Source organism: Kogia breviceps, chromosome 14 (assembly GCF_026419965.1).
Source record: "Kogia breviceps isolate mKogBre1 chromosome 14, mKogBre1 haplotype 1, whole genome shotgun sequence".
Lineage (NCBI taxonomy): Eukaryota > Metazoa > Chordata > Mammalia > Artiodactyla > Physeteridae > Kogia > Kogia breviceps.
In genome coordinates this window covers 849,920-876,372 of record NC_081323.1, presented here as the reverse complement: position 1 = coordinate 876,372, position 26,453 = coordinate 849,920, and the positions used below count along the sequence as shown (strand labels likewise).

Sequence of the window (26,453 nt, the reverse complement as noted above, 5' to 3'; positions counted from 1 at the left end):
GTGAGACAGAAGCTGATCGTGGAGAGCGGGGCCCGAGACGCAGCCTGTTTCCCGCGGCTGCCCCTGAACTACACTAACTTTTGAGCCGTACAAACCTGTGTTCCCAGCAAACAGCGAGGCCTGGGCTGCAGACGCTGCCATGCCCTTGGAGAAATATGTGGTCAAGTGAAAACTGTGAGAAATTAGCAGATTTTCCACATCCAAGATTCCAAACCCAGCACAGCGCGCTGATGGCCGCGTCTGCGGAGCCCCTGGCCCCTCCAATCCAGCTCCACCTGGGAGGGGTCCTCCTAGAGGCGCCTGTTCGTCTCCAAAGAATTCACAGTGGACCGAATCCACTAAAGAGCAGCCTGCCAGCAGGCGACGGCGACACCGCTTGGCTTGCCTTAACTTTTCACGATTTTATTGTGAAATTTCATGTTACAGATGAGGGTGTAAAAAGTATGTGCTTTTAAACTCTACTCAATTTTCTGTGATAATCTATATGGGAAGAGAATCTGAAAAAGAATGAATATATGCAGATGTATAACTGAATCACTTTGCTGTGCACCTGAAACTAATACAACATTGGAAATCAACTGTACTCCAATAAATTTCTTTTCTTTAAGTATGCTTTTGGGACTTCCCTGGCGGTCCAGTGGTTAAGAATCGGGCTTGCAACGCAGGGGATGCCGGTTCGATCCCTGGTCGGGGAACTAAGATCCCACGTGCTGCAGCTAAGGCCCAATGCAGCCAAAAATTTTTTTTAAAAGGGGGGGAAAAATTTTTTTTATAAAGTATATGCTTTTAACTGATTACAAATCTAACATTCAGGATCAGAATAAGACGTCGCCAGCCCTTGAGAAGCCCACATATGTCCCTCCTCTTGATGGAATCTCCATCCCTGTTCGAAAATCACGGCTCCCCAGTTTTTTTTTCTCAATTTAAAAAATTGTGCTAAATGCACACAACATAAAATTTACCATCTTAACCACTTTAAAGTTCAGTTCGGTGATATCATCGCGTTTATTTTGCCCCAGCCAACAACCATCTCCAGAACTTTTTCATCTTTTCAACAGACACCATCCCCATTATTTAATGTCCCCATTAAACACTAATTCCCCCCCCCCCACCAGCACCAGGCACCCACCTTCTACTTTCTGTCTCTATGGATGTCACTCCTCTAGGGACCTCTGAGAAGGAGAATCACACAGTGTCTCTCCTTTTGTTGCTGGTTTATTTCACTCGGCACAATGTCCTCATGGACATTGTGTTGTAGCCTGTGTCACAGCTCCCTTCCTTGGTCAGGCTGAGTAATAGTCCATTGTGTGGATGGACCGCAGTCTGTTTATCCGTCCCCTGTGCATGGACACGGGGCTGCTTCCATGTTTTAGCTCCTGTGAACAGAGCTGCTGTGAACACGAGGGAGCAAATACCTGTCGAGTCGCTGCTTTCAGTTCTTTTGAGTAAACACCCAGCAGCGGAATTGCTGGATTCTCGGTTTCTCTTATTCTTTTACCGCATTTACAGGCTTGCTAAATAAAACATTTCAGAATCCTGCCTGTTTTGGGGTCTGTGAACAGAACCACTCTCCCCACGCGGTTCTGGGCTTCTCTGTCTACAGCGCCAATGCCTGGGGTGGACTCCGGGGGCGCCCAGGGCCTCCCTGTTGACTGGATGGTCTGGCTTCTCGAGCCCACTGCCTGCTCCCCAGGTCCGGACGCTCCTGGGTGCTTTGCGCTACCCGTGCACGGAGGGGACCCCTTGCCGGTTCATGGGCATGTCTGGTCCTCCTCTGGGTCTGATGCCTCATCAAGTGTTTGGCCCCCTCCCCCCGGGACCCGACTTTTTCTTACTGACCTGCCGCTCTCCATGTTCTGGGTCTGAGTTCTTTGGCCCTGAGCCAACTTTATGAGCAAGTTGGTCCCGGGGATGAAAACACGTGGGCCTGCGTCAAGCAGGCGTAAAGCCAGGCACGTGCTGATCGGCAAAAGAGAGGCACCGAAAACCTCTTGGTAAAAAAATGTGATGTTTTATGAATCACAAGAGTCTTCACTCTTCGGTGTCTCCTGATGAACAAAGTTATTCATTTAATTTATTTATTTTTGAATTTTATTTTATACAGCAGGTTCTTATCAGTAATCCATTTTTTAATGTAGGCAATTCTGTCAGCCTTTTCACGTGTGGTTAGCGTTTTGGGGATCTTGTTGAAGAAAATCTTGTGTCCCTACCCTAAGGTCATTAAGATGCTTTTCCACATCGTCTCTAAACGGTTTATAATTTCGCTCTTCATGTGGGTTTATCATCCACCTAGAGCTGATTTGTGTGTGAAGTAGGTGACTTTTTTTTCCCACGTGTGGGCCCCAGTTTCACATAATCCGACCTTTCTCCACGATCTGCCTCCTCTGGCTCACATATGCGTGTCCGGAGACCCACCGTGTCCTTCCCCGAGGAAGGCACCAGCTGTCCCTACGTCCCTTTCAAACGAGTCTTGTCACCTGCGAGAGCGAGAGCTCCCGCCCCTCGGCAAAGCCCGAGCTTTTCTGGGCGTTTTAGTCCTTCTGGACACAGTTTAGAATCAGCCTCTGTAAGAACAGCCGCCCTGCTGCTCTCCCTCTTATGCACATGGACACACCTTCCCCGGTGGGAGTTTTACTGGCATTGATTTGAATCTACAGATAAATCCAGGAAAATTGTCCCCTTTACAAGGCTGATTCCCTCCAATGTAGGTATGTGGTTTCTCTGCCCGTAGAGCTGGATTGTCTTTAATTCCTCAGTTAAAATGGTGTAGTGTTTTTGTTTTTGTTCTTTTAAAAAACATCTTTATTGGAGTATAATTGCTTTACAGTGATGTGTTAGTTTCTGCTGTATAACAAAGTGAATCAGCTCTATGTGTACATATATCCCCACTTCCCCTCCCTCTTGCGTCTCCCTCCCACCCTCCCTATCCCACCCCTCTAGGTGGTCACAAAGCACCGAGCTGATCTCCCTGTGCTATGCGGCTGCTTCCCACTAGCTATCTGTTTTACGTTTGGTAGTGTATATATGCCCATGCCACTCTCTCACTTCGTCCCAGCTTACCCTTCCCCCTCCCCGTGTCCTCAAGTCCATTCTCTACGTCTGCATCTTTATTCCTGTCCTGCCCCTAGGTTCTTCAGAACCATTTTTTTTTTAGATTCCATATATATGTGTTAGCATACAGTATTTGTTTTTCTCTTTCTGACTTACTTCACTCTGTATGACAGACTCTAGGTCCATCCACCTCACTACAAATAACTCAATTTTGTTTCTTTTTATGGCTGAGTAATATTCCATTGTGTATATGTGCCACATCTTTATCCATTCATCTGTCTATACTACAAAGCTACAGTAATCAAGACAGTATGGTACTGGCACAAAAACAGAAATATAGATCAATGGAACAGGATAGAAAGCCCAAAGATAAACCCACGTACACATGGTCACCTTATATTTGATAAAGGAGGTAAGAATATACACTGGAGAAAAGACAGCCTCTTCAATAAGTGGTGCTGGGAAAACTGGACAGGTACATATAAAAGAATGAAATTAGAACATTTCCTAACACCATACACTAAAATGTCATAGTGTTTCCCATAAGTGAATTACATTTGTTTGTTGTACTTATCCTGGTATAGTTTCTGTTTTGATGTTATGGTAAATGGTGCTTCTTACGTTCATTTTCTTCCTTTTTGTTGTCAGTGTATAAAAATATGGTTGATTTCTGTAGATCGTCTTGAACCCAGAAATCTTGCAAATTCTCTTATTAGAGCTAATAATATCCACAGGTCCCGCTGGGTCTCTGCACGCGCCGTCCACCCTCCCCCATAGTTGGTGTGGGTCTGAGAGCCTCTCCACCCAGCTCCTGACGGCTCCACGAAGTGTGTGGTGTGTCTGCTGCCCTTGGTCAGGTTGAGAAGGTTCCTATCTCTTCCAGGTTTGCTGCGAGGCTTTTTAAATATAAGTGGATGTTTAATTTCTTTTTTTAAAAAGATACATTCTTTTTTTTTTAAGTATCTTATTTATTTTTATTTTTTTATTTTTGGCTGCATTGGGTCTTCGTTGCTACGTGCAGGCTTTCTGTAGTTGTGGTGAGGGGGGCTACTCTTCGTTGCGGTGCACGGGCTTCTCATTCCAGTGGCTTCTCTTGTGGTGGAGCACGGGCTCTAGGCGCACGGGCTTCAGTATTGTGGCACGCAGCCTCAGTAGTTGTGGCTCACGGGCTCTAGAGCGCAGGTCAGTAGTTGTGGCACACAGGCTTAGTTGCTCCACGGCATGTGGGATCTTCCTGGACCAGGGATGAAACCCATGTCCTCTACGTTGGCAGGCGGATTCTTAACCACTGAGCCACCAGGGAAGTCCCTGGATGTTTAATTTCATCAAATCTCTTCTGCATCTGTGGAAGGAGGAGACACCCCCTCGGCACTGCGCTGTGGCGAGTCCCCGGACGGATTTCATCTAAAGTCTTACCAATGACCTGACATCCCTTGAGGTCCCGCCCGCCGCTGCTGTCCTGACCGCACCTCAAGGCGCCGGGATGGACGCCCAGCTAAGAGGCCTGGCCCCGTCGGTCGGGGCTGCCGCACCCAAGCCCCCAGCTCTGGGTCCTGAATCCCAGGAGGAGGATGAACAGAGGAGATTCCACTGTTAAATCACAGCCACCGTCAAGCCTAGACACTGTCAAGGCCACTCCAGGCCCCTTCCCTCACCACGTGACCGCTTGACCAGCAGGGTGGGGCCTGCGGGGGTGCAGGGCGTCTCCCTCTGGGCTGGGCGCAGGGCTGGAGCCTCCCTTCCCCGTGGGCCTCTCCTTACCTCTGGGCCCACCACAGCCTCTTTCATTGTCTGTGTTGAGATTTTCGGGTTGGGGGTGGAGATTACTGTCCCACCCGTGACATCATAATAGGCTGCTGTCCCCGAAAACAAAAGGCTTTCGAGATGGCAAGGAGACACGTCGTATTTATGTCGTCACCAACCAGACAGTAGTGGGGGGGGAGAGGGGAAGAAACATCTGTACATTGAGAGGAACAATAACAGCCGTCCTCGCCTCTGTGCTGAAGCTGAAATTACGCCCATGCAGCACAGAAAGGGTTTTTTGTGTGTGTGCAGGTGGGTTCATAAAAACCCATTGAAATGCAAAACGAGGACCCCCCCGCCCCCACCCGGAGAGAGGGGGCTCCTCCTCCAGGATGAGGACCCAGACACAGAAGAGGCTGCATTTCCCTTGATCTTCTTGGCCAGCGCAGGGTGGCTGTCAGTCCCCCAAAACCCAGGGTGGGGTCCACGTCATAAACATGCAGACGTGCCAGAACCTCAGCCCAGCCCGGGGCGCTTGGCGTCATCACTTCTGTCCAGTCCAGAGCTGAGCGGGAAGGCCCCCCGCCGGCTCCCTGGGGACTCCGAGGGAGCCCCTCTCACCCCAAAGCCCGTGGGGGCCTTTGCCAAGGGGGATGAGCATCTGGCCGCGGAGGGGCCGCTCGGAGCCGGGACGGCTGACACGCAGGACGCGCTTGGGCCCGAGATGTCCGCTCCGCGGAGGGGTGGGTCTCCAGCACGACCCACGCCCAGGTGGGCTCGGCCCCAGGCTCCCCCGCAGGTGGGGGACCCCTAAGCACGTGCTCGGCCGCCCTGTCGTGCTCAGTGGCCGCTCACTGCCTGGTGGCTGCTCTGTGCTCTCCCGCACGGGCCCTCCTGCTGCAGCTCGGCCCTGCCTGCAGTCCCTGGCCCCTGAGGTCGGGGGCTCCGGGGACAGGTCTTTCAGGGGCTGCACCGTCATAGCTGACCCCAGGGTCACTGGGCCCCTCGGGTCCCCCTGGAGGACATTCCTTGGACACTGGACAGCACAGAGGCTGGAGGTGAAGCTTTGAAATCAGAAAGGCCTGGTCATGATCCCAGGTGCATCCCTCCAGCCAGGCGCCCGGACACGCCGTGAAGCCCCTGGGCTTGGCTCTCCTCCTCCAGGGAGGGGGGCAGGCAGCCTTGGTCCGCCAAGCGGGCGTTAAGGTGGCGCCTGGAAAGCTCAGAGTCCTGAGAAAGGCCAGGCGTGCAGCCACCAGACTCTGACCCAGAAGGCTGTCGGACCAGCCCCAGCAAGGCTGCAGCACGGCCGAGGAGGGATGCAGCTTGGATTTGCAGCCCGAGAGAGCCCCGGAGCCCCGGCAGCCCACGACCCCGCCGTGCACCAGTCCCCGGGGCCGTCCGTCCCAGGCTCTCCACCCTCTGGTGAGGTTACGGCAGCGGCACCAGCTCCATCCTGGACATGAGCACCCAGGCTGAACCCAGAGTCTGAAAACTCACTGAGAGGGACACATCCTCCAACCAGGAAGGGCAGCCTCCATGCTGCCCCTGGGTCGAGGATTCATGGATCCCTGGGGGGCACCCCATGACTCTGTGTGCAGATGGAACCCCCAGGGCTAAGTCCAGTGAGAGGGGAGACGCAGTTGGGGGGCTCCTGCGAGCCCCGGGGAGACTCCAGACAGGAGCTTCGCCGGGCTCCGGTATGGTGGGCCTGGACTCAGAGGACCTTCTGCCGGGGGCCGGCTACATGCTTCCTCCGCTGGACCAGTGAGGGGGCGAGAACCGGGCAGGGGCTTCAGGGGCCCCAGTAAAGCCTTGCCCGAATTTCCTGTCTGGCCTTTAGTCAATGTCTATTGATTGGGGAAGGCCAAGAACCCTGGTCGGGGTAACACAACTAGAAAATAAAAATAGAAATTAAAACCCCCTAATTAATTTCACTTTTTAAGCCAGGAGAGGAAGACCAAAAACAAAGGGAGAAAAAAAAAAACAAAGGTCATTTCTCACGACCCCTCAGGCGCTGTCTGCGGCAGGGAGGCCCGAGGTCTAGTTTGTAGCCTGGAAACAAATGACTCCGTCTGGGTGAGGCACCCTCTGCTCCCAAACTGACCGTGAACGTGCGAGTCCCGTGGGGCTGCCGGCTGTGCGGTCGTGAGGCTGGGACCGCTCGGCCCAGGCACCCCGTCTCTGCACACCCGATGCCTGTCGTCCTGCTGACACCCCGAGAGGGGCAGGGGCAGGAAAGGCCACGTGAGTCGCAGAGCCCAAGCCGGCGGCCACGTGCACACATCCCGAGTGTGACGTATGTGACTCCCCGTTCTGAACAAAGTCAACAGAAACGACCTTCCGTAAACTTCAAAACCAGCTTTTTTGAGAGAGAACTCACACGCCGTGCAATTCATTCGTTTATAGGGCACGATTCAAGGGTCTGGGTATGATCGCAGAATCACGCAGCCGTCACCACAACCACGTTTTGAACATTGCATCACCCCGGACAGAAGCCTTTGCACGGCCGCCCCGTCTCACCCCAGCCACTTTGTGTTTATGAACTTTTGCCTGTTCTGCATGTTTCATATAAATGGAATCACACAACACGTGGCTTTGCTTGTTTAAGTTTTCACCTAAAAATAGAGGAAGATCACAAATTAAACCTGAAGCAAGTAGAAGGACGAGAGTAATCGTGATAAGGATAGAAATCAGTGAAACAGGAAACCAACGACAGAGCCCGCTCTGCGTGTGTCAGCGCCTCGGCACCTCCCGCCCGGCCCAGGCTCCGGCCTCGGCGCCCGCGAGCTCAGACAGCGCCCCGGGGTGAGGTCGGCTGGGTCGAGCCGCTCCGCCGCCGTGGGCAGGCTTCCTGGCGTGGGGCTGGGGACGGGGAGGTCGGGTCCCGCCTGGCACATCGCGGGCGCTGGAAAAGTCCTGGAGTGAACTATCGAGCGCAAGGAGCCGCTGGGGGCTCCGAGTGACCAGGACCAGGTGGGTGTTCGGAAAGTTTTGCCAGAGCGGGGGGGGAGGGGCACCGGAGGGGCCTCGGGGGGACCCCGCTTCCAGCCCACGGCCAAGGCTGCGGTCCTGGCTGGCCCTGCGCTGCGCGGGCATCAGCGCCGTGAACCGCAGCCTCGTGGAGACGCACCGCAAAGGGTTCCCGGTGAAATCGGCCAATTTGCCGGAACGCGGGGAGCCGATTCCGTTCCGCGTGTCACCACCGTGGCGCGTTAATACCCTAGTGGCTGCTCCAGCGAGATAATGATGCTTCAGCCCAAGCGACTGAACACGTAGCTTTGAAAGTTGGTAACGACTCAGCTCCCAGACTGTTTGCCCTCCGCACACAGAGTGGTGCCCTGACAGCGGAGCCCTGGCACCCCTGACAGACAGAGAGAAAAGCGCCCGCGTGGCCGAGGGCATGTTAATTCAACCCTGTTGGACAACAGTTCCGCCAACGCTAACCAGCTCGTCTTCGACGGGGGCACAGCTCCTGGCACCGGATCCCGGCCTCACAGACTGAGCGCCCCGCCCCCGTATCTGTGGTCTGTTTTGGATCAATTGTGTGGTTTTGTAAAGAGGACATCTAGAAACGCTGGCGGCTGATACCACATCGGCTCCCTGCCCTCCTGTCTCCGCAAGGCTATTGCAGTTGGCTGCTGTCTTGCTAGGCAAACAGATTTCAAAAATGCTGTTATGACAATGAGGGCTTTTCATAACTTTGAATGTGAGATGCAGTGGTACTGGAATAGCAGCTGCCAGACCACAGCGAGCCTAGATGGCGGGCAGCGCAAGCCCTTTTACAACATACACTGAAACGGGCCCGGGGTCCAACTCACCTGAAACGAAGCAGTGCCTGCTGTCGTTTCAAAAAACAATTTTTTTAAAAAATTTGAAATAATTATAGGTTCACAGGAAGTTGCACAGACAGACAGCGCAGAGGAGTCCACCTCTGCAGATCCTCACCTGTAACACGCACAGAACAACATGTTACATGACACAGCTCGACATCACAGCCGGCGTGAAGCACGCGGCCCCCACGTCCATCGCGTGTGCGGCTCCTGGACCCGCAGGTGCGGGTCTGTGTCGTCACAGAGGCTTCCTCCTGAGGCCCTTTACCGTCACCTCGCACGCAGTATCGCTCACCCCTGCAGCCACAAGTCCGTTCTCTGTAGTTTGTCACGTCAAGAGCGTCCTATGAATGGAAATGTACCGCGTGTGACCTGGGACCGGCTTCCTTCCCTCGGGCGGGGGCCCGGGCGATCCGTCCTCGTGCTGCCTGGTCGCTGGTGCTTCCTACGGCCAAGTCTAGTGCACGGTTTGGCTGTGTTTGGTTTGTACGTCTGTTTAGCCTTTCAGCTGCTGCGGGAGCTTTTGGTTTTTCCTGGCTTGGCTATTGCGAGTCAAGGTGTGTGTCCAGGTAAGTGTGGATGGGTCTCCATTGCTCTGGGATAAGCCCAGGAGGCCAGTTGCTGGGCTGTAAGTGTAAGACAGCCCGGCGGTTTCTCCAGGTGGCTGCTCATTTTCCAACCCCCCCCCCCCGCCCCGCCACACCAGCAGCGGGCGACGGTCCAGCTTTTCCACATCCTCACCAGCACTTGGTGTTGTCAGTGTTCCTGATGTAGCCCTTCTGGTGGGTGCGGTGATAGCCCGTTGTGTGCTCGGCTTGCGTTTCCTTGACAATGTGTGACGTCCAGCATCTCTGCCAGGGCTCGTTTCCCACCCACGTGTCCTCTTTGCTGAAATGTCTCTTCACGTCTTTGGCCCGTTTCGTAACTGGATTATTAGGTTTTCACTGTTGAATTTTGAGTATTCTTTACACATTCCAGGTATGATCTTGGTTGGCTATTTGCAAATATTTTCCCCCAGTCCCTAGACCGTCTTTTTGCGAATCTTGACTGTTGTATACGATGAAGCTGTGGATGTTGAGGGTATCAATACTGGGTCCTCCGGCGGTTGTTTCCTCAAATGAGTTTGTTTAGTGATATAAGCTGGGCTACTGGATGAGAAGACGTTGAGGTTTGAAAATACCCCCCGCATTTGCCACCTGCCTCCCCCGCCCCGCCACCCACCCCCCGCCGTTTTTGGTCAAGAGGTGGAGACACAGGGAGGAAGCGGGAACCCACGGCAGGGCTGTTGCCTGCGGAGGCCGGAGGCAACCATGCGCGCGTGGCTGCCGACGACGTGGGCGCCCACGGGAACCACGCACGCCGCAGCCGCAGGGCCACGTCCACACTTGGAACACGACCGCCCGACAGCGCCGGGGAAGGCCGGCGGCTGCCACACCCCCAGGGTGTGCCCGTGGCATATCGCTGGGAGCAGCCGGGCAGGGGGGACCCGGATGGCCGGCCACCCCCTCCCGGCCTCTGGGCCTCATCCCCGTGTGATCAGGCTCGTGTTCTCGGACCCGCAGTGCACGTCAGCGCACGGAGGTCCGTGCCAGAGAGGGTTCCCAAGCGCAGCCGTGTTCTGTCACGCTGAGTGGAGCTTTCCTTTCCGTCTTTAAACAATTTCTTTTTAACAATGTAAGTCTGTGGGAAGAGAAACCGAACCCCTCGTGCATAGCTGGTGGGAACGTAAAGCGCTGCGGCTGCTTTGGAAACGTCTGCTGAGTCCTCAGAACTGCTAAACGTGGAGTTCCCATGGGACCTCAGGCAGCGGCCCCCAGCTGTTTGGGCGCCAGGGGGCAGTTTCGTGGAAGACAGGTTTTCCACCAACTGGGGTGGGGCGGTGGTCCCGGTGGTAACGTGGGAGACGGGGCGCGATGGGGGGCGGCAGATGGAGCTTCGCTCGCTCGCCCGCTGCTTAGCGCCTGCCGTGCGGCCCTGTTCCCAACAGGCTGCAGACCACTGTCGGCCCGCGGCCCGGGCGCTGGGGAGCCCTGGTCTAAGGAGCCACTGTTGCGTATAAGCCCAAGAGAAACGGAAACATACCTGCACAGCAAAGCTGTAACGTGAGCGTCTGTGGCAGCACGATTCACAGCAGCCGGCGTCCCTCCGTGAAGAAGAGTCCACCGTACGACTGTACGTTGCTCAGCCGTAAAAGGGGCGAAGCACTGACACAGCTTCAGTGTGGGAGAATCTGGAAAACAGGGTGTCTGTTTTTGTTTTTCCAGAACAATCTAAGAACCCGGGTTTCACCCCCAACAAGAAACCCCGCACCCTTCGGCAGTCCCCCCCAGCCCCAGCCCCAGCCGCAGGCAACCGCTGATCTACTTTCTGTCTCTGTGGATTTGCCTATTCTGGATGTTTCATTTCAACAGAATCGCACAACGTGTGCTTTCTTGTGCGTAGCCTTGTTCACTGAGCAGGATGTGTTCAAGGCTCATCCACGCTGTAGCGCGTGTCAGGGCTGCACCTGTCTCGTGGCTAACATCCCACCGCGTGGACGCGCTGTGTCCACCCATCCTCGGCCGACGGGCTGGGGTTGCTGGGGCTGCTTGGCTTGCTTCCTCCGTAGGGCAGGTCCTCTTTGGTTTTCTCCCTCATCCTGGGGTGCTGCCCCCAGCGTGGAGCACGGCCAGTACTCCTAAGGTAAGGCCTTCCCAGAGCTTCAGCTAAGCGCGGCAGGGGCTCAGCCGCGCCACTCTACTCTGCCCGGCGGGAACTTAGGGCAACCCCGGCCCCGGTGTCCCTGGCACCTCCATTCAGCTCATGGCTGAGCAGCGGTCACACTCTGCTGGACCCCACGGTCTCCCACTGAGCACAGGCAGCCCAGCCCTCAGCCAAGGACCATGAAGCCAAGACAGACACCTCTGCCTGCTCCCGCAGGGTCCTTCCCCCTCTGGTGTCCCGCCCCAGCGGCTCAACCCCGACCTCGGCCTCCCCAGCCTGGCGTGACCCCTGAACACTATTTGGGCTCCAGCTCTCCCTGACTTGACCCAGGCAGGAGCGGGGACAGCCTGGCACTCAGCCGGTGCACCTCCTCCCCAGAACTTCAGTCCCGGGCCGCCTGCTGCCCGAGCCTGAGGTCACTGGTCCCCAGATCCCGCCTGGCTCTCAGCGGGAGGGGGCGGCAGGAGGCAAGTCCAGCCAGGGATTTCTGCATGGCGGGGTGCAGAGGCCACCCCGACGCTGTGGCTTAGCATTTTCTCCACGCCTCTGCCCAGCACGGTGCTGCTGGGTGGTCCTGAGACCACTTTGAGACATTCTGGTGCTCGACATTAACCTGGGACCTACTAAGAAGGTCAAGGAAATGCCACACATACATGGCCTTGTCCAACCTTCTCAGAGCTCAAGGTGAGGCTGGACCATCGCTGGCCCGATGAGATTAGGGGTGTCAAGATTAGGTCACATCCTCAGGGTCGCATGGCTGGTGAGGCGTAAGAGACAAGATGCCCAGGCAGCCGGACCCCAGAGCCCACCCCCCGCCTGCCTTCGGCTGCATCTTCAATTTCAGGTCCCAACCTGTGGCCGCATCTCAAGAGGAGACTGCGCGTTTCTGCACTTTTCCCGGGACCCACAGCCCGGCACTGAGGACCCAGTGTCAGCCTCTCCTTCTCCGGCCTCCGTGTGCTGGTATTTGCTGTAATCGCGCTCACGTTCTATCTGGTAGAAACCAGGTCTGCGCGGTCCCGAGCAGCCAATGAGAATATGTAATTTGTGTGTTTTCCTGGCAGCTCTCCAGAGACTTGGAAATTGCCGGAGTGACTCATTTTTTATCTCAGCCCCTCGACACTGTGCAAAGCCAGCACAGGACTGAATTGAGACACCATCACAGATCCACCCTCAGATTTTTGGTCCCAGGGAGACTCGCGGTCAGGTCCGTGGCCAGGCCCAGGCGCCGTGGTCAGCTCAGATGTGTCCATCCAGGTGGCCTGGCACCCACCAGGAGGCCTCGAGTCCCCCTTTGGCCAGAACGTCCCTCCAGACACACGTGGAACAAACAAGCTGAACTGAAAAAGGCGTGAGCACAAGGGGTGACGGGAACCCCGGCCCTGCTGGAGCGACGTGTTTCCGCCACAACGTGAGCAGTGAGAGGCCCCCCCGAAGGGTGGAGAGGGGAGAGCGCAGCGGGTGTGGGTGGGTGGGCGGGGGAGGCTGGGCTCCCTTTGCCATGGGCTGAATCGTGTCCCCCAAAAGTTATGTTCGAGGCCTGAACCCCAGTGCCTGGGAGCGGGACCTTATTTGGAAATAGGGACTTGGCAGGTGTAAAGAGATGCGGCCCCAGTGGAGGGGGTGGCCCTGAATCCAATGACTATTGTCCTGATAAGGAGGAGGACTCAGAGACACACATGCAGTGGAAAACTCCACGTGAAGACAGAGGCAGAGACTTGAGGGATCTGGTCACGAGCCCAGGGACGCCTGGGCCACCAGAAGTTGGAAGAAGCAGGAAGGACCCTCCCCTGGAGCCTCGGGAGGAAGCGCGGCCCTGGGACACCTGGATTCCGCCCCGGCCTCCAGACGGCGAGAGAATAACTTTCTGCTGTTCGAAGCCAGCAGGGTCGCCCCGGGAACTCACAGCACATCGCAAACAAGCCTCTGTGGGCCCCTCTGCCTGCTCCTCTGCCAGCGTCCGCTGAGGCAGGTTCTGCAGGGCAGACACCCTGGGGCCTCCGTGATCCGGCCTGTGCCCCGCCCGCCTCAGGGCCGCCACACCCCCACCTGGCCCGTTTCTAGGGGCTCCTGCAGCATCCAGCTCTGGGCACCAGCGTAGGGGGGCAGGTGGCTCCCCCCACCACCCATCCGACCACACTGACCGAGCACTGGGCAGCCCAGGGCACTCAGGGCAGAGGGCGTGGCCACCCCTGCCCTCAAGGAGCATCACAGGCTGGGCAGCAAGGCCAGCCTGCTCCCTCCCTGCTTCCGTCCACCCAGGTGGGCCCCCTCCAAAGTCAAGTGTGTGGCCTCGCACCCGAGTCTCCGTGAAGGACGGGCGGCGAGGAGGCCCTCTCTGCCCTCTGTGGACGCTCAGCGAGCTGTCCGGGGTCGGGGGAGGGTGGGCGCTCCCGGCGGCCATAAGCCCTGGGTGGGGCAGCAGCCCTGCTCCTCGCAGAGCAGGTGTCCTGTCCTTCACATCACGGGCGGCTCCCTCAGAGTGGGGGCGGGGAGGGGGAGCGAGGGGCTACGGGACCGCAGGGGGCGCCGGGCGCGGTGGGAAGCAGTCACTCGGCCCCCCAGGGAGCACAGTCGGGTCCCCTCCAGGATCCGGTGAACACACGTGTGCCGAGAATTCACTGGCCTGCTGGTTAGATCTAGGAGATTTCCAGCCCTGCCGTGCGCGCACACGCACGCGCTCCTTCACTCCTCAGACGCACACACGCACGTGCTCCTTCACACCTCAGACGCACGCACGCACACGCACACGCATCACATCTCTGGCTTCATTTCACGTGCGCCTCCCAGTGCTGGCCCCCTGCTGCCCCACCGTGTCACAAAGGGCCCCCCGGCCCACCTCACGAGCTGGTGCCACCAAGCGCCCACCTGGTCAGCCTGGGCCGGTGCTGACCTCCCCGGCTTCATACGTCCTACCCTGAAGTCGGGGGGCCCGGGAGCCGGGGAGGCGACATCCCGTCCGAGGCTGAGGCTGAGGGCAGCTCTCTGGGCCTAACCTTGCTGGCCTGGGGGTCCCTACAAGGGCCTGTGGGGCTCCACACGGTGCACCTGGGCAGGAGGGGGGAGGGGGACGGGGGCAGAGGGGGAGAGGGATGGGGAAGCAAGGGGAGGGCTCCGTTCCTGCATGCCCAGAGCAGCAGGTGGAACCTTCCAGAGCTGCTCTGCAGACACAGTTGAGCCTTTGGATTTGCAAACCCTGAGCCAACTGGCCGCCAGGAGAGTCTGACTGGGGTCCTGTTCTGTTCCCCCAGGAGACCCGGCAGGAACCTTGCAGGGCACACCCTTTCGGAGATGCTTGCAGCCCATTTGACGTTTCCCTTGGTGTGTCCCCTTGTGTGTCTCCGTTACCCTCTGAGCCCCGGCCCCTCCCGCCCCCTCCCCAACCTGCAGCCCACCAGCCACCAGTCTCAGTGCAAACGCCGTGTCCTCAGGCAGCCAGCATGCTGGCTTCTGCACAACGCCGTCGACCCCCAGACTCCGCCCCGGGGGCCGCGCCTAGGACGGGGCCCACACACAGCCGGTGCTCAATAAACGAGTGGCCCGGACCAGCCTTTCTAACCTTCCCTCCCGTCTGCAGGGCAGGGGTGGCGTTCCTGGATGGGGTCTTATCTGTTAAAAGCCGAGCGGCCTCAGTGGACGACTGCTTCACCCCGCGGCCGTGCTCATGTGCGTGGGGCTGGTGTGGCCGGCGGGGGCCTGGCCTCAGCCTATGTGGACCTGGGGACGTGGCTTTCAGAGTCTTTCTCCGCTGGCCGGGGGTCGGCCTCTGCGGTGAGCACTGCCAGCCCCCGGGCCCCGGGGCAGGGTGTCGATGTGCTTCCAAGAGACCAGAACAGGCGGGCGCACAGGCCGGGCAGGGGGGCCACGGAGGGGGGTCCCACAGGGGGCGCCCTGCAACCGTCTGTGGAGTGGGCAGGGCCCGGGGGCAGGTGTGAACAGAGGCGGGGCACCCCCGACCGGCTGGGCTGGGCCGTGCCTGTGGCCTGGCTCAGGGAGCCGCCGTCACTGCGGTCCCAGCAAAGGCTGTGCCCCGACTTTGCCCTGCAGGATGCAGAGGAAGCAAGAGTGCACACGGCTGGGGCATCTCAGCTGCACCGCTGCCCGGAAGACGCTTTCAGAGTCAAGCCCAAGGCCCCCGTGTTCCCAGCAGGAGAAACAGACAGAAGCTCCGGGTGCCCGGCTGCCAGGCCCCGGAGAACACGGCTCCTCGGAGGGTCTCGGGCGAGCCCGGGTTCTACCAACGTTGGGGGGGGCGGGTGCTGGCACCGTGATCACGCCCGCCCACAGTCGGGACAAACAGCACATCACCCCAAGCAGCTCAGCCTCAGGACGGCTTTGAAGAGCATTTATTTTTAGAGTGTGAACTAGATCATCACAGCCACGCTGGTAAATTGCAATAAAAACAATGCAATCCCACCAGCAAACAGCCCACTTGGCAGAGTGTCAATTTGTTCAAAATAAAGTGCAAAATGATTTTTGCACTGACACTGGCTTCAAAGGTCAGTGAGCCCAGCCGAGGGGCATCCCCAGTGCCAGATGACGGACACACACCCCAGCTCCGTGGCTGGCAAGCTGCCAGGGCTTTGCCTCAGGATCCCCTGTCCAGACAGGTGCCCCGGGGTAGGAGGCCGGGGCTGGGTACCTGGAGACACAGAGTAGCTCTCAGGCCCTCCTCCCAGGAGATCCAGACGGCACCCGCCAGGAGCCTCCCTCCCTCTGGTTCGCACTGGGACTTTCAGTGGCGTCACAGCTAAGAGGGATTAAGGAGCAAGGCTCTCTGTGTGACCTGGATGTGCTTGGGCTTCAGACTGCGGCCAAACCAGGGAACTACAACCAGAACGTGCTGCTCAGAGGGGACAAAGGCCCAGAGAGGCCGAGGGGCTTGTCCGCGGTCACACAGCCAGTGTGCAGGGAGCGGCCATCTGGCTCCAGAGGCTGCGGCTGCCCCCTCACTGTCACCACAGGAGAAGGCATGGGGGCCCTCCCCCTGGGGCCTCTCGGTGGGGACCGCGGGCCCGTATGGGCCCTCCTGAGCCAGCGGGAGCTCAAGCTCCGGGGCAGGCTAGGCTGTCCGCGCCGCCCTTCGTGGGGCTGAAAGGGAGTAGAGCCCGCAGCACGGGACCCCTCTGTGCCCGCGTCTCCTCCACCACCTGGCAGACGTCGTGCTGTGGGCGGGGCTGGCACAGAGCCAGGCCAGGGGAGGCCGCCGCCCACCGAAGGTGCTGCCCGTGCCTGCCGAGGCTGAGGTCGCCCACAACCTGGCGCCCCGTCCCCACTTCCAAACCCTCCTCCAGTGTAGCCGCCCCCCAGGACACAGCCCCTCCTCGGGAGGCCTTTGTTTCACCGCTGCGTCCAGGGCTTTTCCAGGTGGTCACCAGAGGAGCTTCGGCTCATGACCCGGGAAAGCGAGTTTCTAAGCAACGCCTTCCTCCTTGGGGTGGGGGCCGGGGGCTGAGGCGGACCCCAGTTCCCCGAGCTGCCCGTCTGGGAGCCGAGCGAGGCTTGTCTTTGGGGAGGAAACGCCTGCGTTCTCTGGTGGGCAAGGGTGGGGGGCGAGGCACACTCGCTCTGTGGCCACGGGCCGGCTGCTCAGCCCCTCTGTGCCTCAGGCTCCTCCTGGGCGGAGAGCAGCTCGCAGACGAGGGCGTGTGGCATCGAGCACGAGAACGTGGGTGCCGCTGGCCCGGCCGGAGTCAGGGCTGCTCCACAGACGTCCCGGCCCCCCTCCACCCCGGCCCCTTGAGGCCTCGCAGACGTGGGCCTCGCTGCAGGCGCCGTTTCCAGGGCTGAATTTAGTCGAGACAGTCATCCCATCTTGCTAATGGATGAAACTCTGTCTCGTTTTTATTAATAATGGTCAGCAATGTGTTTATTACCCACTTGCCCTCTGCCCGCTGGGACTTCGCTCACAAACTGATTTTCCCAAACTGTGACCCGAGATGCCACGCGTGGTGGGGTCTCTGCACTTGACACCCCAGCAGAGGCGAGGCCGCCGCGAGGCCGAGAGCCAGTGATGACTTAACTCTGAGTATTTTGCCTTTAATTACAACAAACTAATAAAGATTTCAGAGATGCTCTCATTTTAACAGAATGCAGAGTTATAATTGGTGTCCTATTTTAAGCAATGTAATTTCCCATGACCTGTTTTCTAAATTAACAGAGTAATAAAGGTGTGGGCTGTCGGGGGGCCGGACTCTGCAAAGGTGCCAGGCCCGCGGCCCCGTTTAAGGGGGCGTCTCTTACTCATAGGTTTGCGTACAGAGAGGCTGAATTCGATACATTTCTCTCCTATCCCATCCGAGGAGCCCCAGATTTTAAATCAAAGAAAATGAACAAGGAATCGTGAAGATCTATAAAATCACTACTGAAAGCCACGACTCACGACAAATCTGTTTGAAATCCTTTGCGTTTCTGGAATGCCTGGCAGGGCACGTGCCAGGAGCTGGACCCACCCTCCTAGGACCCTCTGGTACCCGAGGGGCACCAACCCACAAATAGAATGGGGTGGGGGTGCTGCTCTTCCAGGGAGACCCCCCCCACAGGCCATGTTCCCTTGGCGCCCTGGAACGCCAAAGGTGGGGGGAGGAAGGCGGGGGAGGGGCCGGAGTGTCGGGGGTGGGAGGCGGGGAGAGGGCATCACCTGCCCTCCTATCTGCCCTTTGGCTGGTTGGCCTGTTCCTGTCTGGGCTGTGGGCAGCCCGTGGGGAAAGAGCCTGGCTGGACAGACACCCTTGGGGTGCTGGTGGGGGCAGGGAGTGTCCGGCCTCAGTTTCCCCATCTGCAAAATGGGAGGGGGAGGAGGACCACTGCCTGGAAGGCTGCAGGGAGGATACCTGGGGAAACAGCCAGTTAAGTGCCCCTTCTTCCCTTTCCCCGTCCTTCTCTCCCCCCGCTTCTCTCTCTTCCCCTCCCCCTGCCCTTCCTTCCCCTTCTCTCTCCCTCTGTTTGCTTAGAGGCCCAACTCCGGCCACCATCCAAGAGTCTATTCTTTCCCACAAAGCTCCAACCTCTGCTTTTAAACGAGGACAGAAGGAAGTTTCCAAATAACACATACAGAACGAAAGAAAACTTTGGGGATGGCAGAAGAACAGAACACAACCCTCTCCCAAGTTCACATAAGGGACCGAAGGCAGCCCCAGTTTCCTCGGAAACGGGAGACCAGTCAGTCTTCATTCACGGGCACCTTCATCCCGTCCCCAGCTCCCAGGACAGCCCAAGACCCACGGAAACTCCTCACCCGACCCTGAACGTCCTCGGGTGGGTAGAAGGGGACCCAGCCTGGAGCCGCAGGGGAAGTGGGGGAGGACCACCAGGGGCTCCGTGGGGGCAGTTCCACCCAGATCCATCCAAGGGATCGGAGGGGTCACCGTTAACCCAGCGTCACCTGAGTGCCCTGCCAGCAGCGGTCCCCACTTGGGGCAGGGAGAGAAGGCTCTCGGCGGACTCAACCCCAAGGCCACTCTGGAGAGAAGCCCGGCTGCCGCAGAGGCCTGCTCTGTGAGCCCCCACAGATTTGGGGGCACCAAGTTCCACCCTGGGGACCCCTGGCTCCTGAGCGGCAGGACCCCCACGACCTCCCACATGCAGCCCCTCACCTGTTCCACCTGCACAGGGAGGCGCGCGGGCTGGGAAAGCCACTGGGGTCCCGCTGGCTTCGGGGCGGGACTCCCGTGCGCCCCACCCCGATGCACAGCCCCAGCCTCTCCTCTGTCCTCCCTAACCCCTGCTGCTCCCCGCAGAGCTTCCCTGCCAGACTCTGCTCCCTCGACAATGCCTCCCTCCCCACCCCAGCCACCAGCCCCTCCAGCCCCTTCCCGCCGCGGCGGGCTGGCGACCGGCAGCTCTACTAACAGGGAAATCGGGGCTCAGCGGCTCCCAGCTGGCCGCTGCCCAGCCCCCATCTCCCCTGACCTTGGGCACTGCTGTCTAAAGGGATGTCCCGGTTAATCCCGCTCTGAGCTGGATTGGTTTCCGGAGATAAGGCCTCCGATTCGACTCGCACGCGGCACCATTTGTGGTGGTGGTCAGGTGAGTGTGGCCCCCGGGGAGTGGGAGCTATTAAGGGCAGACCAGCTCCCTGGGAACGGCTGGGAGTACTGGGCATCCACTGCCCTCGCCGTGGCCGCCGGCCGCTGGAAGGAGCATCTCCGCAGCCGGCGGCCCACGGCCGGCAGCACCTGCCCCATCAGAGCCCAGCGCGATGAGCTCCGGCCCCCGGAGCGGACCTCCCGGGCAGCTCTTCCCTGGGCCCTTCCCAGGGGCATTCGGAGCTCCTGGCCCCTTGGGGGCTCACAGGACCGTGAGTGACTCCCTTGCTGGGAGCGGTCAACGGTCCTTCCACAGCCCCCCAGACCTCTTCCTGCCAGACCTCTGGCCAAGCGGCGGCAACGGTGACCCAGAGAGCCTGGGGTGAGCCTGGCTTCCGGCTGGAGGCCTGTGAGGTGAGGCTCCTGCCTCCAAAGGGGTTCGTCTGGCTGGATAACAGACCAGCAACACGACCTCACAAAGACAGCGGAAACCATGGAAAATGCTCGGTGCAGACGGGACGAGAATAGTATGGCTGCTCTCCGGGTCCAGATGCCCTCCCCCCGGGAGCTTGTCAGGCCTCAGGCCCCACCCCACCCCTTAATCCTGCAGGCAATTCCAGCGCAGTTTAACTGTGAGAAGCACTGTTGCCCTTGAGCCTTCCGGGGTGGCCGGCCTGGCCGGGGGCCCTGCAGGATGGGTAGGGCCATGGAGGAGGCAGCAGTGGCCCCTGAACTAGAGCGCCGTCCAGGGCCTGAAGTTCCACCTCTCACGTCAGGACACTGGCGCAGCCGCTGTCCCATCATACCCCTCTTCAAAATCAAGACAACCCTCCCAGAGGTGCCCACACGCCTGGGTACCAGGGCACGTGCCCACCACTGTTGCTTCCCCAGTTTAAAGAGGGCAGGGAACCATGTCCCCACTGAATCCCTGGCTCATATGCCCAGGCCTGGGGTTCAGCAGGTGCTCAGGGATCTCATGGAGGATGGATGGATGGATGGATGGTGGATGGATGGATGGGTGGGTAGGTGATGAATTGATAGCTTTAGTTTCCAGAGAGTAAGAAAAAGAAGACATTAAAATGCAAGATGAGCCCTCCTACACTGCCAATGGTAATGTAAAATGCAGCCACTTGGAAAAATGGTCTGGCAGTTCCTCAAAAAGCTAAACATAGAATTACCCTATAACCCAGCAAGTCCATCCCTAAGTGTATATCCAAGAGAAAGGAAAACATACATCCACACAAAAACCTGTCCATCAATGTTTATAGCAGCTTTATCCACAATGGCCCAAAGTGGAAACAACCCAAGTGTCTATTACCTTATGAATAAATAAAGTGTGGTCTATCTATACAAAGGAATATTATTCTGCCATGAAAAGGAATGACACACGTTACAACAGGGACGAGGCCTGAAAGCATCATGAGAAATGAAAGAAACCAGACAGGATTCCACCTGTTGTATGATCTTGAAATGAAATGAAATGTCCAGAATAAGCAAATCCTGAGAGACAGAAAGTAGATGAGTGGTTGCCAGTGGCTGAGGGAATGGGGGATGGAGAGTGATAGCTGGGGTGCAGGGTTTATTTGGGGGGTGATAAAAGTGTTACAAAATGGACTGTGGTTATGGCTGCGCCACTCTGTGAATATACTAAAAATGGTTTAATTGTACACCTTAAGTGAGTGAATTGTAGGGTACATGAATTGCATCTCAGTAAAGCTGTTATAAACAAAGCAAGAAAGTCGGAATTTCCTGGCAGTCCAGTGGTTAGGACTCTGTGCTTCCACTGCAGGGGGCCTGGGTTCAATCCCTGGTCGGGGAAGTAAGTTCTAGCAAGGCCCGTGGCACAGCCCCCCCAACAAAAAAACCAAAAGAAACACACACCAAGGAAGGGAGGGAGGGAGGGAGGGAGGGAGGAAAGAAAGGGTTAAAAGACAAAAAGCCTGCTAGTAAAGCGCCATCCCTCTTCCTCCCCAGGGGGTTGGGCTTGAGTCAGCCCTGGAGGACCTGGGCTGGGCCGTGGGTCGAGGGCCATGTATGTAGCCAGCTCTGCAGTCACCATGCCGCTGGCCAGGCCCAACCACTCGGCCACGTTGCCTCCTGCTGGGCTTTGTTCCTGGGCCCAGATCACCTTGTGTCCCAGAGGCCAGAATGAGGGGCCCTGCAGGCCCTCCCCTGCCCTTCCAGGCGCTCACCAGCTGCAGGGCCCCGTGTGCCCCAGGTGGGTTCGCTCAGCCCTGGGGTGCAGCTACCTGGCCTGTGTGCTTCAGAAATGCTCCCTGGGAGCTGGGCTCCGACCTCTGGTTAGAAACTGGACGGCCGGAGCCACAGACTGGCCGCTGGATGAACCTCCCCCAGGCCTGGAGGCCCCCTGGCTGTGGGCTCTGTGGTTAGGGGGCTGGGTGTGAGCGGGCACCCAGCCTGGTCCCTGCCCTGCGGACTTCTGCCCTCGCCAAGGACGTTCCAGGTACCTAGGAGGGTCGGCTTACCAAGGCTTTAGCCTCTGTAGGGACACCGCCCCTCCTGAAAGTGGGCGAGAGCAGTGCAGGGCAGAGGTGCTGCTGGACTGGTCCCTGGGGCCGGTGGGCAGGCCTGGGGCCCAGCCACCCGGCCAGATGCCAGAGGGTGCAGGGCGCAGCCGTGGGAGGCCGGAGGGGCCGGGAGTTTGCAGATGCTCTCGGGTCAGAGGTTTGGCCGCAGCTGTGGAAATGCCCCCACTCTGAGCGGGGCAGCAGGAAGGGGAGGGGTCTCTCCCTGGAGGAGCAGGAGGAGGGAGGAGGCCTGGTGTCCTGGTGTCACACATCCCTCCCAGGTGCACTCGGGACCCATCGCCACAGGCACTCGGGACGGCTGCCCCCAAAGCGGGCCCCCTCAGCCTTGCACACAGACCCTCCCATACCTGCCAGGGGAGAAGACAGTGGCAGCTACAGAGCCTGGAAAAGCCAGCCCCGCCCATCCCCCAAAGCCGATCTGCCCCAACACCGGAGAGGTCAGGAACCTAAAGCCAGAGGAGGCTTTGGGAGACACGTGGCGAGCGGCTGTTGGGGTCCAGATCAGGATCCCGTCCTGGCTGCCGGGCCCCCAGCACAGGCCCTTGTGGTGGTGGACAGACGTGCCCACCTGTGGGTCCATCGGCAGCTCCAGCTCCCCCAGCCCAGGACGCAGCTTCCACCACCCCAATGCCTCCAGGAGGACAGGCCCCGGCACTGGCCGGTGCCCACCGTTCGGGAGCCCCGCCCACACGGCTCCTCTGCACGGCAGCTTCTTCCCAACACCCCTCGTTTCCATGGCGACGCTTCTGGGTCTTCTCTGCCTCGTCCGTCCCTCAGTGTCCCGGCGTCACACGGTGAGGCCTGGCCGGGCACAGCAGGAAGAGTGTGTGAAGTGACCGCCAGCCACACCCTGAACACACCGGCCGCGTGGGGACACCTGACCGCCAGGCAGGGGTTCCCTCCCAGGCTCCACAACAAGCCACGCGGGTCCTGGGTGACGGTCACCGCTTCCTCCCTGGAGGCCTTTGGAGAACCAGACAGGCCGGGTGCCACGGCTGGCTCTACACAGCCTGTCGGGCCAGCTGCTGGCCTCCCTCCGTACTCCTGACCCTCCCAGGCCCCTCGTTCTCTCCGTAATCTCCAAACACCCCAGAGGGTCTCCCCGGTGGAGCACACCAATCTCCGTCCCCCACTTCCAGGAGAAGAGGTCTCCGTGCAGACCGTCCACTCCGGTGTCCTGGGGGTGGCCCTCGGGCCAGGGAACCAGCACCCGGGGTCAGACCCTGGGCCCCCCCCGGGAGACGTGCATTTCACACCAGCCCCCGGCACCCCTGGCACGATGGGGTCCTCTTGATGCCTCGAGCAATCCGGGGCCCCTCCTCCCCGCCTTTGCTCACACCGCCCTCTCTGGACACCCTGCCCCGGCCTCGCCGAGTCTCCTGGGCTCTCCGGGACACCCGCCCACCCGCACTCACAGCTGCTGCCGAATCCAGCCGCGCCCTCCCGCGACTGCGGGTCCCTAGGCTGCTCCCACAGCTCACCCAGCCCGCTCCCGGGGATCCAGCCTCAACCCCTGAGGCTCTTGAGAAGGTTCTGGGGGCTGCCCTCCAAAGGCTTTTCAGTGGAGCCCACCCCCCCTCTGTCCAGCCCTCCTTCCTCCCCAGGGCAAGCCCCTCAATACCAGGAACCTGGGCTGACACCGTCCCCAGCTGATGGAAAACCCCGCAGCCCGTCACCCCAGGACCTGCTCAAACGCCCCCCACCTGCTGACCTCGGCCACGGTCTGGACAAGAGCGCAGCCCCTGCCGCCAGCACGGGGGTCTCAGGACACACGGGGCGGGGCGGAGGGAGGATTCCCAGGCCGGGCGCCCAGCGGGAGCTGATGTGGGGCCTCCCCCGCCCCAAGAGGATCCCCAGGTTAATCCCACTTCCACTTAGTTCTCAGCCAGCACAGAGGAAGCGGGCTCCATCGCTCCCCTCTCTCCTCCGTCCGTACCCTGTGCATCTCCCGCCCACGTCCCGCGTCCGGAACAACTGCTACCGGCCACCCAGGCCCCAGGGGCCAGGTTGGGCTTCCCCTCCTCAGATGGGCGGAGATCAAGTCACTGTGTAGCTTTTCACAGAGATGCTCTTTGCCGTGTGGAAGCCAGAGGGGGTTCAGCACAGGCGCGAACGATTCTGCCTCCACAGCTCACAGGGTGTCTGTGTCAGCTGGGGCCACGGCCTCTGAGTTCACGCACATGCACTCGCACACGCTACTCACGAGGAGACGGGTGCCAGGAATGTCTGCTCTGTGCACACATAGGGGGTTTTCTCTACTCTTCTGCTTGGTGACGCTGAGTAGATGTTAGAGATTGGCTTTGGGTCCCATGCCTTTGGTTTCTTGACCCTGATGGGACACTGAGAGCAAAGAGTTAAATTCTTTGATGTCCTGAAAGAAAGGAGACTTCACAAATCTCCAGAATGTTTGCTGTGATTTCTCATCCACCTCCGCCCACAAGGAAAGTGGTGACCTTCACCCACGTCTTTTTGGAAATTAGAACCGGCCTCCCACCCCCATCCCCTGCGGCCAGTGGGCCTGTCGAGGCCCCCTGGGCTGCCCGCTCCAGCCGTGCTCTCCCAGCTTGTCCGGGGCAGGGCAAACAGGACCCCGGGTCCCAGATGACCCCTGCCAGGCCCCCACACTGGTCCTCCCCGCCGAGACCCGCCCGCCCAGGGACACAGCGTCCGGGGTGGGGAGACGGTGCTGCGGGCGGGCACCACCGCAGCCAGCTTTGGGGACGAGCCCAGGACCCCTCTTGCTCTCAGATCTGGACTCTGAAACGTACCTAGGTGCCACTGCCAACTTCTCTGGTTTGAAATTCTCCTTAAGTCTTTGTAAAATGTATTTATTTATGTTGGCTGCTCCTGGTCTTAGTTGCAGCACGCGGGCTCCCTGCTGCAGCGTGCGTGCGGAATCCGGCTCCCCGACCAGGGATCGAACCCCAGTCCCCAGCGTTGGGAGCACGGAGTCTTACCCACTGGACCACCGGGGAAGTCCCTCCTTAAGTCTTTTTTAAGCAAAAATAAACACTGACACCAACCAGAGAGGCCCTTCCCACCACCTTCTTCCCGTGGAGGGGACTGGGCAGGCACTGGCGCAGCCTCAGCTCCCCGCAGCCCGGCAGTGACCCCGGACCCCTCACACCACAGGTCCACCCCAGCGCCACGGGCCCGCCAGGCAGTCCACAATGTGGCAGAAGCCCAGCTTCATCGTGCTGGACAAGCCTTGCCATTGACATCAAATCTGCTTCACTGACCAGAACCCAGGGGCTGAAGACAAGCCCTGGTCCCTCGGGTCCGTTGGGTTTCTGGACCCTGGTTGGTGGGTGATGCAGCGGGCATCCAAGGACGTCCCAGCGGGGCTGCAGTCCGTGCCCCCACCACCATCCCCCCGAGCAAGGGGCACTCCCAGCCTGGGCCCAGGCAGGTGAGCCAGGGGAGTTACGTGTGCCGGCCTAGCCCGGGTCTGGGGTCTGCCGCGGGGTGGGTGACAGCTGCTTCCAGGTCCCTGCTGGCGCACACGCTCACAGAGATTTGCACACCTGTGTGCACACGCCCAGCACAAAGACACTTCCACCCTTACCTGAGGGATCACCAGCGCGGGCCTGATGGAAGAAAGGGAAGAAGGGGTGACTTGCCAGGCAACCAGCCAGGGGTTGCCATGGCATCTCGGAGAGCGCCGCCGGGCCAATCGGGGCCGAGTGCGGGCGGGCACCTGTCAGCAGGCGGAAGAGGCGTGCGTGGCAAGCACCGCACACACGCACGCGTGCACAGGCGCACGAGGCGGAGCGTAGACTGCGGGCCTGACGAGGACAGCGCGCCTCGTGAATATTCATCGTGCTGATGGACGCGAAGCCAATGAACCGCTTGGCAGCTGGATTTTTCCCTGACGCACCGTTGGCCGCCCACCCAGAGGGGAGAGGTCCACGTGGTTAGGCCCCTGCGCTCTTGCCAGACCTGGCCCTGACCCAGGGCATCCCAGCGGTCCTGCAGTCGGCCACCTGGTCCCCCCACAGGATTCAAATTCCCACCCAGGAGCCAAGCACAGCACAGTGGGCTTCCCAAAGGACACGTCCAACTGCCCACTCCCTCTCTTACTCCACAATCCCTGACTGGGGCAGTGACAGAGCAGTGACCCCCGCCTTAGCCAGCCTCTCCAATGTCACCCCAGCCACTTCCCAGAGCCCCAGCTTCTGTCTCAGCCCAGGTCCCTAGAAAGCCGAGCCTGAGGCAAGGGTTACTACAAAGGAACTCTGTAGGGCGGGGCAGGGGTGTGTGTGACTGGGGGCCATCCCCTCAGGGTGTGCCGCCAGCCATCCCGGCTGCACGCCCACAGGGCAAGGACTCCTCCAGAAAGTTTGCCAAGAGAAGCCGCCCCTTGAGCAGCCCGCAGAGGAGGGTGGGTCTGAGTGCCTGGTTCCCTCCCGTCTCCCTTTCCCTCTGGTCCGGGTCCATCCTTCAGGAGCCCACCCCATGCATTCATTTGTGCCCTCTGGGGTCACTGGGAAAGCCAGGGCCCTCCCGCTCCCAGCGTCTGGGCAAGCTGCCCCCCGAGCTCACCAGAT

General features: G+C 59.4%; 1 long non-coding RNA gene across 4 annotated transcripts in view; it reads right to left on the bottom strand.

The window, feature by feature from the left end:
- The window catches only part of LOC136792467 (uncharacterized), a 56,283-nt gene that overhangs the window by 19,714 nt on the left and 10,116 nt on the right, over positions 1-26,453 (bottom strand). For 3 of the 4 annotated variants that reach the window (XR_010836286.1, XR_010836288.1, XR_010836285.1), the window contains one exon: positions 10,710-10,857. This is a non-coding gene — a long non-coding RNA (uncharacterized lncRNA). Of the gene's footprint in view, positions 1-3,672; positions 4,394-10,709; positions 10,858-26,453 lie in introns of all 4 variants that reach the window. The other variant, XR_010836287.1, reaches the window with a different exon arrangement.